At 35.5% G+C, this 20334-nt stretch overlaps 2 long non-coding RNA genes across 3 annotated transcripts in view; both read left to right on the top strand.

Moving 5' to 3' along the window:
* Positions 1–1597: 1597 nt before the first annotated feature.
* LOC148655685 (uncharacterized) lies at positions 1598–6308 on the top strand. The gene is made up of 2 exons (XR_015941082.1): positions 1598–2114; positions 3498–6308. It is a non-coding gene; the product is annotated as an uncharacterized LOC148655685 (long non-coding RNA).
* A 1574-nt stretch (positions 6309–7882) lies between these two features.
* Positions 7883–20334, top strand: part of LOC148655684 (uncharacterized) — a 37280-nt gene continuing 24828 nt past the window's right edge. The window contains exon 1 of one of the 2 annotated variants that reach the window (XR_015941081.1): positions 7883–8019. This is a non-coding gene — a long non-coding RNA (uncharacterized LOC148655684). Of the gene's footprint in view, positions 8020–14675; positions 14744–20334 lie in introns of those variants that run through there. The other variant, XR_015941080.1, reaches the window with a different exon arrangement.

The following is a 20334-nucleotide window of genomic DNA, read 5'->3' as shown; positions in this document are numbered from 1 at the left end:
TCATGTGGAAGGACAGGAAGGACATTTTACCCATCGGCATTGGATTAACTGCTCCACACAAGGCATGTCGATTCAGGATAAAACATCATTCAGATATGTTTAAAAGCAAAGTATAGCATTTAAAATTCACTTTAAATATGAACTAAGAATGTAAACCATGACATAGAAAATCAAAAACACACTTTATAATATTTTAGGAATGAAAGCCACAGACTTGAATGATACAGGAGACACAGGGGTGATCTTAAATTGATTAATGTTTTCTTACCCAGAGTGGCATAAGCCAATTGAACTAATCATTCAATCAATTAGAGAATTACAACCCTGGATGATCAGTTCAGCATGGACCCAGTGGGGAAGGAGTTGTTAGTATCTCAGTGAGATTGCTATAAAAACAGGACAAGGGATGAACACAATTGGCTTTCTGCACAGCCTCTGCCTGGGCAATCAGTAACACTGAAGGAATGGATAATCCTTTATGCACAAGTACATACATTGATAGAGTAATTGATGTTACCTAGTGTAAGTCTAGTGTATGAAATCAACACATATTACATATCGTACATTCACCCACTAATATGAAAAATACACTCACTGTTTTTGGATCCAACAAAGGGCACCATTACTGAATATAGGCGAAACACAAACATTCTTGTTTGCCTGACTATCAATGTGAGGTCATGTAATAGAGCAGACAGAGGTTTGTGAATTTTTATCAGTGAAACATTGTCTCTTAAAATATATTACAACAAATTTAGTGACACAAAGGCAATGTTTAGTTATTTTATTATTTATACAGAATTAGAATGTTTGTGTTTTATGCATCCACTTTGCGTCTGGGCAGAGGCAACACTGACAGTGACCTGTTTCTGGACTGAACAGTAAACGGCTACATCTGTTCTTTTTCTTTTTCCTGTTTACAACCGTTTTTGTGCAATATATGCCAGGGACCTGTGCAATATACAGTATTTATATTTTTATTGTGCAATACAACTTTTTGTGTTCTGTTCTGGTTTGTTCTTTGTGTGAGTAACTCTTCTTAGTGCACTTCTTACTGTACTGATTGTATTGTATGTATTGTATTATTATTATTATTATTATTATTATTATTATTATTATTATTATTATTATTATTATTATTATTATTATTATTATTATTATTATATCATTCATTCCATTGTTGCTGTGTTGTCTGTGTTAAGCTGCTGTTCCACTGCAATTTCCCTCACAGGATCAATAAAGTATCTATCTTTTAGTGACAAATAATAGGAAAGGCTGTTATAGCGGGAGATTATGCAATGATTTGGCAGCAGTGATTTAACACTTATGTCTTGTGCAGAGGGTGCTTCAATATTACAATGCCTACATGACTGTTGTAGTATAAATTAGTTAATTTATTATTCAATTACAAAAACATCATTAAAAATAAAATTAACATGAAACATTTATTATTTCCTAAATGTGCTGGATTGCCGCCTCCAAAAAGACATACGTACAAATATCATATTTGAATGGCTTTTCCCAGCATTGTGTTTATGTCAGAACTATAAAACAAGCAAGCTTAAGGGTCATGCATTGACTGTACCTGCTTCTTTTTTGAGTTGAGATGTTTAGCTCTCAAGGTTTCGAAACACAGGCCAAAACACGTTTTTTGGAACGCCGTGGTGCTGAAGATTTTGAAACTGATAGAAGTGACGCAAAGGGAAAAAAAAGTGAAAAACCAAGATACAGGACATAGGTACAGTAACTTCTGACTTTACTATTGCATTCATCTAACAGCATGTAATGAAAACCTATTATTAAATTAAGAAACATAAAGAGGTACTCTATATTTAAAACTGAAAATGAAATGTCCTACAGAAAATTAATTACTGCAAATTGATAAGCGGTTCTGAGTTATACACTCTAATTTTTAAACTAGTATATAGGGGACTGGGAGATCACAACATGCCAGTGGAGGTGCAGGGGTTAGTATCACTGCCTCGAAGAGCAGGGGCGCTGCCTTCAATTCTGGACCTGGGGTGCTATCTGCATCGATTTTGTATTTTCTCCCTGTGTTTGTGTAGGTTTCCTCTGGATGCTCTGGTTTCTTCCCACAGTTCAGACACATACTGGTAGGTTAACTGGCTTCTGGAAAGTTACAAAGGAACAAGTAAAGATTTATTCCATGCTGAAAAGAGAAGAAAAGAAACACAATGTTTTGGTTGTAGAGCCTTCTTCTTCACACCCGAAGAAAGCTCAACAGCTGAAACATTGTGTTTCTTTTCTTCTCTTTTCAGCATGGAATAAATCTTTACTTGTTCCTTTGCAGCCTACGCATGCTGATGCAGATACCTATTTGAACTGTTTCTGGAGAGCTAGCCTTGTAGCTTGCCTTGATAGTCTATAGCTTTCCTCTGACCTGGAATTGGATAAAGCAGTGAGGAGATGGATGGATGAAATACATTCATTCCTGAATGCTCAGAGCGATGCATATGATGAGAAGGAAATTGAGGATGAATATTAAATTATTGGTTTCATTTTTGGCGAGATAGACAGTACAAAAGTGGTGGTTTGTGAAACTATATATAAAACGTAACCTGCCAGCTAAAGAATTGAAGAAATAGGATACACTGTAGAATATATAAAATGGGCTAAACAAGAAATCATAATTGGTGTATTCTATATGTTACCAAATGCAGAAATGAATGTATACAGCTCACTCTATGATGCAATTAGAAATGTGATTGGCAAAGATGATAGACAAATGAATGAGAGCTAACATACTATAGAATGTTTTCTTTCAAAACATTGGCTTTTTAAAATGATTAAATAAGATCAACGGGATTAATTCCTAGTCACATGGTATGGTCATTTAAGGTATTAAATGGAACTTATTAACTGAAGTTTTAGTCAGGATAACAACGTTAAATCAATCAGACATAGCTAGACCCAATCACCATCATTGCTAAATTAGCTATTTACACAGTATATTGAACATAAACACTTCCCTTCACAGTTGTCTAATGTATCCCTTCTCCACCCGGTCTCCACCTTGTGCCTTGGTTCACTCCTCTCTGAAAGGGGGGTCAAGCCTCCTTGTCCTTTGGCCAGGAGGCTACCCATTATCCAAGTGAGGGCAAACCTATCTCGCCATGTTTTCAAAACATTCACAAAGCATTTAGTTCTTGGAGGCTGTTGTCCCTTGTGAAATCTTTTTAATATAGATAGGGTCATCAAGGGGACTATTTCTCACACAGTACTGAAACAAGAACTCACTGAATTTTAAAGGGGAATTCATCTTGGACTGAGAATAGAAAATGCTTAATCAAACAAGGAGCTACAGGTATCTGGAAAAGCCTTCACTACCAAATGGCGGAGGACAAAACTCTTGCTTCCCCCTTGAAGAGTCTGGGCAAAGATTTACCTTCTAAATGTTCACGAGAACAAGATAGGCTGAAAATTTTCTGCAAATTTCAGTTCTGCTTGTAGACACTAAAACCTTTCTCTCTGTCTAGGTGTCCAGAAATCTTTACCACTCTCACAGAGCTGCTTCACACCAAGGAAATCCAAGATACAAAGATTGTATGCTTTTCTATATGTTCAGTAATCATGTGATTTGTGTTTGATGTACATATGTTCATGTATTTCATATTATGTTTCACTTATTGAATTGGACATATTCAGTGTCTTACATTTTTACTAGACCAATCTACTTTTCATTACAATGTTATTTGTGTAAGATAAATTTTTATAATTCTAGATATACGTGTTGTGCATTTCAGCAGTGCTATAAAGTGCAACTTGCCTTGAATACCAGCATCAGCTAAATCAAGATATATTCCTATATACTGTTTATAAAACAATTTATTTCAGTTTCAGAAGAACAGTATCTGACTATAATAAATTCTTCTGTGATAACCTAAATACTGTATTTCTAGTAGTTCAAACTATTTTTGGTACCTAGTAGACTCTGATGGTTAATTTGTTAACTTAGTTAACTTTAATTTGATTGAAAAAGATCCCCATCATCATTTGTCACATTTATGTCTCTATTAATGATTTTTCAATACATTCCATGTTATTCCAAATTATTTGTAAATGGCACTTACATCCCATATCCTAAAAGCTTACCAAATTGTCAGATGACTGTTCTTACTGGTATGATCTCAAACTGTTCAAAGAATCAGAGTGTGTCACTTTTTTCCATCTGCATTCTTTTCTTTTAACCTTTTCATTCTTTTCTGTCTCGCTGACTCCTCTACAGATCATTATTGTCTGTGTGTGATTACTGGAATTACTCCTCAACACGATCAGACATGCTTGTTTACATAGCTTTGAGGTTTATGACAGTACATCAGTATGTACAGGTGCCATGGAGCTGGGAGTACAGCAGAAGCACTTTTTAGTACCGACCTGCAGACTCCTAAACCATATTTAGGTTCAGTTTCTTGCAATGGCAAATACTATATATATACTGTATATACAGTATAATATGAGTGACTATTTCTTGCAATGTACATTTAAAGGTCCTCTTTGGTAGTGTGCAAAGTACAGTATTTATTTTACCTCTGTTATTTTTAAAATGAACAACAAATACATTACAATCTACTAGAGAAATTGTAAAGAATGTATAGGGCCACCAGAAAGAAAATGCTTCAGAAATAATAATAACTTTTGGTTTGTTCATAAACAAAAAAGGTAAAGACATACAGATGGGGATTTCAACTTGGCAAATTAGCCTTCAAATAAAAAACATTCTCTGTGATGGTAGAACTTAAGAATACACAAAGTTTTGTCTAACAATGAGATTAAGAGCTTTAATGTTACTAAAACGCTTGAGTAGGTATTTAAAAACTTGACATTTGTAGACCTGAAACTCCACAGGAAGTCCAAGCACAGTTATAAACCAATGGAAATGTGTTTATCTCCATTCCAGATACATCCGTATCGTAATGTCTGTTACTCAGTCTCAAATCGCTGGGAAAAAATCCCTTTGCTTTATGACGTTTTGCTGTCAATTTTGTTTTGTCATTGTTCTCCTTTCACTTTTTATTATTGGCATTCATCCATGAACACTCCTTTATCTCACATCAGAAAATTCCCAGGGGAAAACAATGAATTGCATCATCTGTAACAGGTGCATTTTAAATTTTAAAACCAGAATTAATTGCCTGGGAAAATAATTTAATTATTGTATATGTATGGTTTATTTATTCATATACAGCTCGAAAATTATTCTTCTTCACACCCAAAGAAGGTTCCACAGCCGAAAAGTTGTGTTTCTTTTCTTCTCCATTTCATTGCAACTAGAAAACCAGTTTAGCTTTTAGCAATACCCACTAGTCCAATACGATTTCCTAACCTGCCCAGCGCAAATCCTACAAAACAACAGGGAAATGCTTAAGAAAAGCAGAAAACTCAGAAATAATGTACCAAAGGTACAGTAGAAACAAATGCTATGAATGTTGACCTGTTGCAGCAGAATATTTAAATATTTGCATGATTGAATTCATTGCAACAGCTACAGTAAGCTTAAAATGTATAATAAATAAAATGTATTCGAGAATGTTTCACGCATAGGAAGCCATTTTAAAATTCTGTGAGCTATTTAAAACAATGCCACTCTGCATTCAATGGGAATAGATACAGATTTGTAATGTTTCATAGTCCCATTGAAGGCATGAAAAGTATCAGTGCTGAACCACTGTAATAATGCCTTGCAAATTTTGTAAGAGTACTCAACCTATATTAATCTATTGTACTGTATATAACTGGAATATCACTAGGAGTAACGACACTGGGGAATGCAATGTATTGAGATGTGTATTGAGTATTTTAGTCACGGTAAATGTCTCTTATACTGTACATTGATTGGCTGTGGGCCAACCTCCTGGCCATAAAATGAGGAGGCTGGGACTAGGACCCCCTTGCCGAGTGAGGAGTGACCAAGGAGCAGCTGCAGAGGTTAAGATACAAAAGACAAATGTGAGGGAGAGAAGGGGCTTACATATAGCATATACTGTATAATTCTTTAACTTGAGGAAATGACATCCAGAGTGATTACAATTTAGGACAGCTGAAGCAGATTGAACTTGGCTGCTGTCATGCCTAAGGAACTTGTAAAATCCATTTCTTGTAATTAAGTGCATTTTTCACCTGATGCAATAAAATTCCTATTGAGAATCACAGATCGTCAGTGGTCAAGAGCAGTGGGGCTGTTCTTATTAAGTATCATCCTTATGGCAATAATATTGACCAAACATGTAGTTAAATGAATGCTTAGCATATTTCTAGAGCTTTTCAATAAAATTTTCTAGATGCTGAAACTTTGTTTGTGAACAGTGTTTTTTAAGTCACTATGTACATTTGTAGGTACTCCCTAAGTACCACGTCTGGGGGGATATCCTGCAAGGCATGAATTAAGCTGGTAAATCAGTGATACGCTCATAAGGCCTTGTTTTTACACTGGAAAGTGTATGAAACTTGATGATGTCTGAAAAACAGAGTCACAATCCCAGTCAAAACATCACTGAGGCAGGCCTGCTTATTAAGATATTCTTTAAAGCCCCGGGATACACCACACCACACCTTCACACTGTCTCCACACCACTGAGCAGCTCAAAGTTCAATGGTGAGGTAAGGTCTCTCTGGCACTGACTATCTGATGGTTTTGCTCAGACAGGATTGTAACGGCTGTGTTGTGACAGAGTAAGAGAACATTCTACATATCAATAGCCCAGCACTCAACATATCCGACTATCTGATGGTTTGTCTGTTTGTCTCTTTTTTCCAATGCTAATAATAGTACATTGTGATTATCATCAAATTCATAAAACTAAAATGAGAAAATGGTTTATGACCTCACACACAAAGAATGTCCAAGGAATCTCATACACTTGTCTTTATGTGCCCATGCTGGTACTTTATCCTCTACAATACACTTTCAGGGTCCCTGACCTTCTATTAGAAACCAAAATCACCTCACCTTTGTGCATACATGTCTGACTAATATGTTGTAATAAACTTAATCACAGTGTCTGAATCCACATGAAAAGTCGCCTTGATTCAGAAGTTCAGAGGCAAAGTTAGTTTTTTCATCTGCTGATTCATTTAATTTAGTGCTGTGGGAAAACTATAAGTTGTAGTTATAAGACTGAAATGAATAATATACTGTATGTTTGCAACCACTGGAAAGATCATAATAGGGGAATAAAATTCTTGCTATTATGGGATCAAAAATATTAAGATTAATTTGTATTTAACAGGTACAGAAAAAAAAGATGTACCATCAGTTTATACACTATATAGAGGTGCAGGATGCCTTTACATACATGGAAGATACAGAAATGTTCGAAGAACAAAAAACAAACAAACTTTTTTTTATTTCTACCTGCACAGCAACAGGATTCTTGTTTTTGTGTAACAGATCTGCTGGCACAGCTTGACAAGGCTTGTGTAGGTATAGTCTTGCCGAAGCACAATGAAGTGCAGCTCAAGTATTTTTAAAATGAGTGGTTGCTGTACCTCAGGACGTGTTCTAACAGTTCAACAGGTTGGGTCCTTCTCAGAAGCATTCGGCGTTCCGCCTGCTCTCTGCACCTGCCACAGGCAAGTGCCTCTGTCATTCAGAGAAATACCGTGCTGCTAGGGCAGGCCCTAGCCTGCGCTGTATCCTCAATTACTTAAAACTACCGAATCCTCTTATTCATTTTCTTTTTTTTTACTTCTCTTGAATATCCCATTGTCAACAAGTTAAGAAATAAAAGGGCTGTTTGATGTACTCTTGGCAGTCCCTAATGTAATGATTTGCAGAAGCTGATTTTCCAAGCAATAATATGGCACTAGGAACAGCAACCACCCCTATCTTTTCCATTTTCTGCCAAGTGGGATGCTGGGAATTAAACTGGAGTATTCTCAAAAACTGGGCTTGCAATTGCTCCAGAAGCAGCAAATGCTTCAAAATAATGTTTTATTTTCCAGTGTAGATTTTAAATCTCTTCTCTTGTTCTTAAGTGTAGACTTCAACTTCTATAAAAGGTGAGTTGCCAATCTAAGTCATACTTATATTTTTTTTGATAAACTTAGTTCATTTGCAATTTGACAGCTCTGTATTTAAGTCTATTTCATCTCAAATAATTGATTTGAACAAGAAGCTGAGTCAGTGTGTGTTGGCTGCCAAGGAACTAAAAAAGGTGAATTCCACACTGAAAAGGAGAAAAAACACAACTTTCCAGCAGTTATCTGGCAAAATGTTATGTTTTTTCTTTCTACTTTTAATCTCGGATGTAACCTTTACTTATTCCTTTAAAATAATAGATCTTGCATATTGAGGAATATGACAAGAAGAAAAACACATGATTAACATTACTTGTTGAAGAAATTTGTAATTTAGTAGGTGTAACTACATGTTATAATGAATGTTTTAATCAATCTTTTTCTAATTTCCAGATTCTACAATTTTAACAATATATCACAATATTTGCAGTTTTTATTTCTTACCCACATTACCTGAAAAATGAAAACCATGTGTGTAAATAAACATCAAAGTGTTTCTCATAAGTAGCCTCTTCAAACATGATGATTACCAGTTTATATTGACAGTTTATGATTTAGCTATCCGCATGCCACTCCCTGCATTTAGCTATATTATGTCCAATCTTCAAGGTATTTTCCCAATCTTGAATTTTGTCTAAGTGTTCAGTGTTCTTCAAAAGTGTTTACTAATCATTCTAGTTTGGTATCATCTGCAAACTTGACAAGTGTACTAACTATACCAGAATCTACATTATTGGTATAAATCAGAAAGAGCAGTGATCCAAATACAGATCCTTGTGGTTCCCCATTAATTACATCACCCTAATGTGAGCATTAATCCCTTACTTCACTTTGTTTTCTGTTCATTAAATAATTCTTGATCTAGGTAAATGCATTATCTTGATTGTTCACCACCTGCTATTTTAAACCATTTTTATGAGGAACTTCAGCAAATCTTAAATATACCACATCATGTGCTATGTCTGTATCTGTTATTTCTGTCGGTTGTTCAAAAGACACTAGTTTGTTAAATAAGCAACATCTATCCTATGTTAACTATTTGCTAATTGAAATAATATGACTAAAGTATCATGCTCAAGAGTACAACAACAGAATCTGAACCTACAATAGTAGTTATCAGTCCAGTGCCCTAATCACCACTCCACACTGCTGCTGCATGCTTTAAAGATTAAAGACTTTTGAGAAATGCTTGTCTTTTTATGCTCAATATATGTTATGCATTGTAATTTTTATTAGTGTGCAACCCATAGAAAAATCAGGTACATTTGGAGCAGAGTTTATTTTCATTCTCTTATACTAATGTTATTTTGCCAAAGCACACATTCTGTTTAAAATCCTGCTACTTTATGTAAAGCCCTTGGTTGAAAGGGAAAACTCTGGTATTAAAACTGTGGTGCTTAAGTGCCCCTGCAATTCTGCGATAGAGAGGATTACAATAAGATAATTGTAATTTCACAATATTTGAAAATATGCTAGAACATGTACAGAGAAAAATGGAAGATTTACTGAATAAGAAACACCAGAGGTAAATAGATAAAACCAGAACTGGGAGCCCTAAGCACACCAGAGAAAATAATAAGGTATCTTAAATATAAAAAAGTAGAGACAGAGACAAGAATGCAGGGTTACTATGATCCTTACCTTTTAAATAGTTGTAATTATAAAGCACATACTAAATGATTACCCTAAACAAAGCTGGAGATTACTTCTTGGGCAATAAATACCTACATACAGTCAATGTTATGTGAATGTCATGTCCTTCTATGAAGAATCTGGCTTGCTAAAGGAGGCTTAAGAAACAGGGTTGTCCATGATTTCAAGTTTTTATACAAAAATAGATTTAAAAAAAAATCTGAGTGAAACAAACAGAAACGTTCCATCAGGTGTCAAACTTTGGATTCAAAAATGATGTCTAAAGGCTGCTATCCCTTTAATAGTGAGATGGAGGTTTCTGCATGTTCTGATGGACTTGAGACTTGAACTATGGATGTATTTCAGGCATACAGTACATCCATAGTTTCTTTCAGGAAGGCTTCACACTAACCATTTCATTCTTCTTAGAGCCTCTTAGAATAGAAGCAATTCATGGAAGTGAGTCAGGTTAAGGGCTATGTTATACTGTACAAGATTGTAGAAGGATTCCCTAGTCAAAACATTGCTAAGATTGTACTTAGACTGGGATGTATTACAAGATGAGGTGTACTGATAATGTAATGACATTTAGTAATCTAAAACGTGAATAGCCTAAGCATCATTCTCTTTTTTAATACCCTATGGAAAATTCAACTCAGCTGCTTAAAAATAAAGCTACTTTTTAATATCTCTCCCCCTGTGATCATTTTAAAACTGCAAGAGTTTTGTACGTACTGTATATAGTATAATTCATAATATATGTTTGCCATTCCTCTGAAGAGACGGTGCCTGTTAGAAACTGTAATACATGAACCTCTATCTGTTCTCAGGTGAAAGCTGACCTCTCATTAAGAATGACTCAAAAAGGGATGAGAGGTTAACCCAAATGAGTGCTAAAGGAAACGCTTTCTTTCATTTTCCTTGCATATTCCGCTCAAATAATTTGCATGCAGTCTTTTTCTGCGACAAAGCCTCAGCCAGCACTGGTTTTAAGAATGCCAGCTCAGAAATGCCGACACCCAGAAGCTGACAAAACAGCAGGCAGCTACACCTGCGGCCACAGAACAAGTGTATCAGTGTCTTGGTGCTCTGCCTCGGCTCGCTGGGCTTTGTTGCTTGGAATGTGGTGATGAGACAATCAGGTGCAGCAGGCGCGTGGCAACTTGCTGGAGGGAGATAACCTGCCTCTCCGGAGACAGGGAGTGGGAGATGACTCATGCATTTATCTTCGCAATCGGCTTCTAACCAATTTTTTTGTTGTTAATATAGTGATTAGCACTGTATAATGTGAGGCATTGTCCTTTTCTTCCCATCCTCTCTTGCCCTCTTTTTCTTTTTTTTTTGGGGTGGAAATGCTATTAAAACCTATCCAAGCGTGACTCAGACCACCATCTTTGTAAGGGTGCAGCGTTTGCTTTTTATGTAGCCCGGGGCTCAGAAAATTCCACCTCCACAAGAGAGGTTAAAGGCAACATCCTAGGTTGACAGGCCAAGTCGCAGAAAGATAGTTTACAATTACTCTTGCGACTGTCTTTTCTGAAAGGAAAGAATGAAAACTTGATCTGTTTTCATATATATCCTTAGGCAATAATCTTGAAAATGAGCTTTAGAGTAAACACCTATGCTATTTTCTTGTCATTAGCATGATTATTATTACCCATGGTAATACAGGACGATTTCACCACTGCGAAGTTATCTTGGTATGTTTGCACTCCGACTAAAGCCTTGCATTAACTTTTCTAATGTTTGTTGTAGTTTTGATGTAATGTAACTCTAACTATGCTTTACAACATGAGAATACCATGGTACACTGTATTTAACATTGCATAGAAACATTTAACATAGTATGGACCAGTCAGTGTAGTGGACATGGGTAAGGTACAAATATAGTGAGAAATTCACCACAATAAATGTCTATGAGTGTACCACCTACTTAATACAATTCAGCTTGTTACAGGTGTTCTTATAGTATTTTGTTTAAATTTAAGACTTTGGAACACATGAACACAAGCACGGTGAAACAGAGGAATATGGGATTGGGTCACCTTACTGTTATAGCTGGTAATAGGAACCTCCTATACTTCCAAAATATTAATAATCATAAAGTGGATCTTTCTGCCTTTCGATGTCTACTGCATGTACTTCATCTCCTGTTCCGACCCTTCCTTCCTTTTCTAGCACCATCTTGCTAAAACACATTTATGTCATTTTCTAAGGTAACACCCACTCAAACATGCATATTAAAAGAATTAGCTCAATATGTGGTCTGGAAGTGCAAGTCTGTGCTGGCAAATCACATATTTAGAGGGAAAAGATGATATCTTGAACATGTAAATATTCACTAGAAATTACAGGGCTGTTGAGCAAATACTGAATCTCTCATGAATTCTGATTCTGATGATTCTCACATCTTTGTATATCCTTCATTTAATTTAGGAAAAAGAAATGCAATCTAAAATTTTTATAATTGTATAATGATGAAAAGGACCATCAGAGGATATTACTGTAACACCTAATTATAATTTGTGCTGAGTACATTAAAATAATAAAATAATAATAAAATAAGTCCAAATATTCTAGATCTGTATCCTTATTTATGCTTTGTTATTTCCATATAAGGTGAGCCACTACTAAACTTATGATACTATATTTGTGTGGGTATTTCTAACCCATTCAGCTAATGACTTACAATGTTCTATTTTTATTTTTAATTACAGTTCATGATACGGTATTTAAAGTATCGCAATGCACATGCGCTGTTTTATGTAGATCGGTTTTGTCTCTGGGGCAGATCAAGCCACTATCCACATAAGAAATGTCATTGAATAGCTTCATGAAGCCTCTGGAAGTATATAGAAGATTTTAGAAATCTCCTTGATTGCAGTTGAATGTTACAAACCCTGCAGATAGGACCCCAGGTCTGGAATTGGACCCAGGGCCTTTACTGCTATAAGACAGCAATGTTAAACACTGATCAACTGTGCCACCCTAAAGGGGTACGATAAATAGTAGATTTTATCTGTATAATAGGTTTGATCTGTATGTCAATCTTTGATATTTTACCAAGTGTACTTAAGAAAACAAGGATGTTATTAATAGGCCATTAACTATACACTTCCAGAGGTCACTCAATATTGGGGTAATGTCCACAACAACATAAGAGCAGTTACAAACAAAAGCAGTCTGATAAAATTCAAGACTGGGCAAACACATGGCAGATGGAGTTTAACGAAGACAAGTGCAAGGTTTTACATGCAGGTAGCAAAAACATAAACTTTAAATACTTTATAAAGTTGGAAACACCAAGCTTAAAGAAGCTAATTACTGTATGAAAAAAATCCTAGGTCTTCATGGAGACACACCATGTTCATGTTTTAAACTCAGTGGGAAAACAATAAAAAGGTAAATGGAATGTTGATATATAGTCAAATTATAAAGCTTAAATTAAACAATGTTACATTGAAATAGAACAATGTACTAGTGAGATATTTAGATATTTTGTACAATTTTAGTTTATATGCTATGAAAAGTTCTCTGGAATCCATCTAGAGAAGAACACACAAACACACTCTTGGGTTCACTGACAAGAACTAATCTATTTAGAGAAAACTACTAAGGGACCTGATGCACGTACAGTATACTGTATGAAATCCTGAAAGGCCATGACAACCCAGAGGAGTTCTGTAGAATGAATAGTGAAACATGAACCAGAGGACACAAGTGCAACTATGTCCTGTTCCTTGCTAGTTTCAGAAATGGGATCAGTTCAGTTTTCAGTTCTTTCAGTTCTGTTCTATGATGTGGTGACCAAAATCCTCTGAACAATCAATTATATAACACATCTTAAATCCTGCAACAAAGCACGTACTGTAAGTGATGCTACAAACATGTGGCAAAAGGTAATGCAGTCAAACCAGCCAAAATCTGAAATGTGTGGTCTAAATGCAAAGTATTACATCTGGCACAAAAATAACACAGTGCATCAATCAGTCAGCACCATCCCAACTGTCAAGCATATCGGTGGCAGCATCATGTCATAGTTCTGCTTTTCATCAGTGGGGACGGGGAAGCTTGTCAAGACTTATGTGAACATAGATGGAAGAAACGATGGCCAAATCTTAGAGGAAACCTTGTTTCAGACCTGAAACTGGGGCACAAATTCCCCTTTCGGCAGAACAATGATCCAAAGGCCAAACTACACTGGAGTGGTTTAAGAAAAAAGAAAGCGAATGTCCTTCAATGGCCCACTTAAAGTCCACAGACAGTACATTAAGTATCTGTGGAGGGATGCTGAAACTGCTGTTTATGGGTGATCCCCAACAAACCTGAGAGAACTTGAGAAAATCTGCCAGGATGAATGTATGTTGTTACATTGCACCAGGTTGGTGTGCAAAGTTGGTAGACTTACCCAAACAATTCTTATGACCACAATTGCTGCCAAAGTTGCTTTCACCAAATATTGAGTTCTCAGGACTGGATAGTCATGAAATCAACATATTTCATTTTTTGCTGACATTTACTATCACTTTCCATTTTATGATCAGAAGTCTTCAGTTTCTGCATTCAAGTTTATACTAAAATATTAAGTTTAAAAAATGCCTCCATCATGTTGTAATTTCTCAAAATGGGACACCACAGGTAGGTTCTGAATACTTTTGAAAGCCACTGTGTATGCCAGCATGATATTGTTTGTTCAGATACCTTATTCACATAGCAGAAGAAAACCCCATGTTCTTGTTGTTTTGAGCTACTTACAAAAAATGAGTGATTTCATCAGATGTTCTTAATTAAAATAGCTCAATTACCTTTAACAGATTTTAGGTTTTTCCTAAAAAATGAAATTCACTGTGGGGAAAAAAAGTAGTAGAAAGACTAAGAAAAAGAATAATTACTGACTTGTTTCATGTGCATGGCAAAGTTTAAAAGGTAAATAGAATTTAATCACCATGGTAACACCAGCTTTCTTTATTGTGTAAGCAGTCACAATCTTGAGAAATAGTTGAAGAGTTATATAAAACAACAAAATAATAGTCTGCAGAATGATTTGTTTGAATTTACTCCAGGTGAAAAAAGGGTAAGATGATACAGTTCATTTGTTATTAATTGGTGTTTACCTTGAATGCTACCTAAAACATTTGTCTTCAGTAATTTTCATAGCAACCAAATTGTCTAATCATTCTTGCTTGTCTTACTACAACATGCTGAAAGGAAATATTCAGAATTCTCTCATCAAAATGATGGGTCTGCCTCATACTGTATGTATCTTTAATTGTTTTGTTTATGCAGCGATGTAACTTTTTTAAAATGGAATAAGTATAATTTTCTCACCCTCATTACATTAAGTTACTGTGACACTTTCTGGCACCACTCCTCTGAGTCACAGATTAAATCTTCGGATTTCAGACCTCTTGTGTGACAGCTATTCCACACCTGTCCTAGCTTGATGTGACAGTACTCTACTGTCCATGCCTAAGAATTCAGGCTGATATTGGACGTGATTTGTATTTTCTGGCCATGCTTTAGAATAATAGGCAGGCCCAGTTTTTAGGCCAACAAGTTGTTTATATATACACAAATGGGCTGACTGATTGTGTCATCAGTATTGGTGCTACAAAATGTAGATTTTGTAGAAATGAAATTAAAATTGTAGCTATAGTGTAGCAGGGCTCAGAGGACACCACCTTGTTTTAATTTAGGACAGAAATTTACTTCTGTGACAGACCTGTTCTTTTTGCAATTTCATTGCTATTCTCTCTGGCTTCTCTGTGCCTATGCCTGGTTCTGTGGCACTGTGCTATTTGCAAAAGGTGAAATAATTCGTCTGGAACCTCGATGAATCTGGAATTTGTCTGGAATCAGGATGAAATTCACCCAATGCAGGAGATTGGGTCTTCCTGTGTGGTGAAGTTCTTCATTGTCTGGATGAAGCTCCAACAATGCAACTTTCTGTCAGAATCACTTAAGAAACATAGCTCTCATTAGCAAACGTAATCATAGAGTTCCACAGAATATTAGTACTTACAAAACAATGATTATGCATTTCATATTTAAAAAAAAAAAACTACTGCATTTTAGAAACAATGCCTGGTTAGATGGTAAGATGCAACTCATAAAACCCAGATCTGAGATAGATTTGACAAAGATAAACTGAAGTCATATAGTGAGTAGTGTAAAATGAGATGAGAATATATTTTTCTCTATTGCTCAAAATAGGAATTGTAGTTAGGAGCTGTAGCATCAAAAAGTTTTGGAGATAAGACAGAAGCAGCTATGAACTGAGTATTCATGCAATGTTGATGATATAAATTCCGTATTGCAGCATCTTAGTGGTGAAACTACTTCTTTTTATTGACACTTCTAAATTTGTTATAATGGTTATGTCAATGGAAAGTGTGGAGAAGGAGTATGTGCAGTTGTATTGCCAACTTTACTTTATCACCTCAAAACAGTTCTGTTTGCAGTGATAATTTGCTTGTCTTCATTTGTACTGATTCATGGTACAAATACTGCAAAGAGTTTAATGGCACCTCTATTATTTACATTAATTGTATCCCCCTGTTTTATATGTGTACAATTTTTAAAAGAGAATGCTAAAGCAAAACACCTTTATATGAATCTGTATATACACAATTTAACGTTTCATGTAGGTTCACTGTTTAACACAGCTGGGTGACAATTATAAAACAGTATAAGAATAGCCTGTACTGTAAAGGGTATTCCAGTATAGATTATTATCTATGTGTGATTTAAAGAGGCAAAAAAAGAGTCTTTGCTGCTATATCAAACCTAAAAAATGAAACCAGGTTCTAAAATAACATTTTCTAAAAAAATAAAAAACAGAAGGCAAAACAGGATACTTTAAGAAAACAAGCCCACAGTCATATAGCTAATTAATCAAAATAGATATTTACAAAGAAAACAACCCCTCTACTTCATATTTCCACATCTTCTGGATTAACATTGGAAGAATTCTTTAAAAGACATACAAAGAAGTATTATACAGGTACATGGTGTGTCACATGTATTAGGTTTTTTTTTGTTATGTCTTACACCTGACTGCAATGCAAATTTCCCACCTGGGATAATAAAGGAATTAAGAAAGTGGTACTGGAGTAAGCTACACTCTTTTAAACCTTATGTGACTATTACATATCTGTAATAATTAAAGGCAATTAATCTCTGGTGAGCATTGCAACCTGCCACATTTTGTTGTATAATTTTGACCTAAATATTCCTTCTTGAAATCTGAACTTCTGTAGACAGGGATTATTTCCATAATAGAATAGATAGAATATATGACTGAATTTTTTTTAAACAGAAATTTGAACATCTGAAAAGAGCTGATTTTAAAGTTATTTACTGCAGTTTGGTTTATACTACTAAAGCTTTATAATAATATGAACTCACGTTCTAAAGTAAAAGTTCTAGTGATACCCTTTTGTAGTTTTTAGCTGAAAGCTGCTTTTTACAGTTTTACAATGTATTTTTACTTTCTGCCCTTCAGAACTGGACCAGTTCGACTCATCATATATAGCCATATACAGTCAGCTATACCAAAAAAATAATGCAGAAAGCAATATAATCATTGACTATCATGACCATCACTTGCCAAATTAATCAGAGCTCCTTCCATCAGGCGGTTGATTTAGATTTCCCAGATTGAAGCACAATAGAACTAAATTATCCTTTATTCCCATGGCTACTAACCTACTTTATTTGGACAGCTTCACAGTTTTCGTTATTTTATGTATCTCGCACACTGATGACACAACGTCTTTGTTTCTTCTAAATGATAAAAATCACTTTAGATGCCAACTTTTTTTTTCTCATGTTATACAGGTACATGGATGTTTCTTATTTGTAAACAGGTTCATGGTGTGTCACATGTATTAGGTTTTTTTTTGTTATGTCTTACACCTGACTGCAATGCAAATTTCCCACCTGGGATAATAAAGGAATTAAGAAAGTGGTACTGGAGTAAGCTACACTCTTTTAAACCTTATGTGACTATCACATATCTGTAATAATTAAAGGCAATGAATCTCTGGTGAGCATTGCAACCTGCCACATTTTGTTCCCCATGCCCTAGATACCGTCACAAAACAGGACACAGAACTGATTCCTATGATTCCTGGACATAAAATACATCAGAAAATTACGATCATAGTCTATGTTTTGTCTGGTTCATAGATTTTTTTTAATTGCTTCTATTTCTATAGTGCTTAGTCCAAAAGAATTGCAAAACCTCGCAATATAGAAAGGAAACCAATTCTTCCGCTCCTGAAGTTGCAGTACACACATGGTTGACGTACGGTAGCCATCATGCGCCAGGAGCCTCAGCACACAGCAGATCAGGTGTCTAAGTGAGAAATTGCTTCACCAATTGAATTAAGGAGGAAATTTAATCAGGCCAGATTGTGCAAGCCCAAGGTGGATTTTAGCCAGGAGACTGAGGTTCTCACCCCCGTCCTTAAAAACAGTTTATTAGATCACAATATGAAACGGCTGTTTTACTTGAAGATTTATTGCTGTTCCAGATTAATCCAAATGCCGTTTTCATATACCGATATTTCAAATACTATACATCATGATGTCGGGCAGGTGGGATTAGTACTTCATTGCAGTACATCTGTGGATTACTTAGTTTTGGACTCAACCCAAACCAGGCTTAACATACCTTCTGTACTGAGGCTCGCATGAGACACAGGCAAAAGAAAACCAGGTGTGGAGGGTTAGTCCTCTGAGTAAACCTAATCAATTCCTGGACTTCTTTGTTGAAATCTTCATACCTTTATTTTATCATGTGCATTTTGTCATGCAATATTGTGTATCTGGTTTTGCTGGCATACTATGAGGAAGTGGTGGTTTTCAAAAGTAAATTTAGAAATAATTAAAGGCACAAAGCTTTGATAGAGTGCCTAGCTTGAGTACAAAAGCCATCATAATAATATATAGCACTATTAAAAGGTGTAAAGCTCCTTATGTAAGTTTTTGTATTTCCCATTGTAATAGTACAAAAACCTAGTCTGATTTCTAATATAAATATGAGGAAGACTAGTGTAATGGATACATTTCAAAACAAAGTATTGTGTATTTTGGGTTGGTTGACTAGCCATAGACTATAATGTAGTGGGCATCTAAGTTGTATTGTTGTATTATCATACTGAGTAAAATAAAGAACGTGATGGGCTTTTTTACTCCAGATCTGTCTACACAGATTCTTGATCCTCCGTATTGGATCAAGCAGTAAAAATACAACACAGATGAACTAGTTAAATCCATCCATTTTCTAACCTCTGTTTTCAATACAGGGTCATGGGGGAGCTGGAGCCTATCCCAGCAAGCAATGGGCACAAGGCAGGATATAACCTAGATGGAAAGTCAGTCCATCACAAGACACACACAGATACAGTCACATCAGGGCTGATTTTCCCAGAAGCCAATTAACCTACCAGCATGTACTGTATTTGGACTGAGGTAGAAAACTGGAGCACCCTGAGGAAACCCTCACAAATGCAGATTAAACATACAAATTCTAAGCAGATAGCATTCTAGGATTTAAACCCAGGGCCCCAGTGCTGCAAGGCAGCAATACTAACCACTGTGCAACTGTATCACCCACCTGGTAAACTGTCTTCTAAATTTACAGTTACAGTTGTAGTTACAAAACAGTGTCACTATCAGAAAAAAGTGAGCTCATGGATTGCTAATTGCTGTCAATTAATTACAGCTTGAACGTAATGGCAATTTTACATTCGACTACCGTGTTTTAGCCTGCTCACAATATCTGCTGAATTAGCATTTTGTCAAATTGGTGTTTGAGCACTTTCCTTAACTTTAATTTCACATGAAATGTATTTCTGTTTAGACAACTAAGTACAATAAAGATAATGAGGGGAACTTTAATATGAAGCGTTAAATATACGTGAAAAAAGCAGATGATCTGTGGAGGTGAAGGTTGATGGAATGAGTTTTAAACAATTGATTTTAACACTTTACTTTTAAGAATGCTGATCTCACACCTGATGGGATAAAGATTGACACCGATCTCCAACTTTTTCTAGAGATACTGTAATTTTCTGCTCATAATTATTTTTGACTGTTATTAATATTTGTCTGACGATAGACAAAGACAACTCTTTGCAATACACAGAAAGCAGCCCAAAGAGGAATCAAATGTAAGATCACAGAACTGTGAGGCAACAACCCCAACAATTAAACTGCATTAACATTCGCCTAAATTTAATTCTGACTGCACTATAGTGGTGATAGTAATAGGTATACATAATGTCTATGCTCATCATAGAAACATGATGTTCATGTTTTGGGCAAGTCAATAATCATAAATTATGTTTTGGTGTGCATTTCAGTGTATTTTTGTGTAGAAAGTATGTACTGTAAAGAACAGGCAAAGCAGCCCAAAGTCTAAAAATATTTAAAAAATGTATTTTACCAAGTGAATAATTCCTATGTTAGGTTAATGGGAGCTAGTTTGATTTTTAAGTGAAACAACAAAAATTAATGGCACATGGGTAAATATTTCAATTAACGAACTTTCTTGCAATCTGACCCTCACATTTGCCGTTTAGATTTGTTTCAAGTCACTAGAAGCACAAACATGCCACTGCAATCCTTCACTGGTGCCAAGGAGTGTCATTAGTGTAG

Source organism: Lepisosteus platostomus, chromosome 8 (genome assembly GCF_059453375.1).
Source record: "Lepisosteus platostomus isolate fLepPlt1 chromosome 8, fLepPlt1.hap1, whole genome shotgun sequence".
In the NCBI taxonomy this organism is placed as follows: domain Eukaryota; kingdom Metazoa; phylum Chordata; class Actinopteri; order Semionotiformes; family Lepisosteidae; genus Lepisosteus; species Lepisosteus platostomus.
The sequence above is the reverse complement of the archived record's forward strand: the minus strand, read 5'-3'. Positions and strand labels throughout refer to the sequence as shown.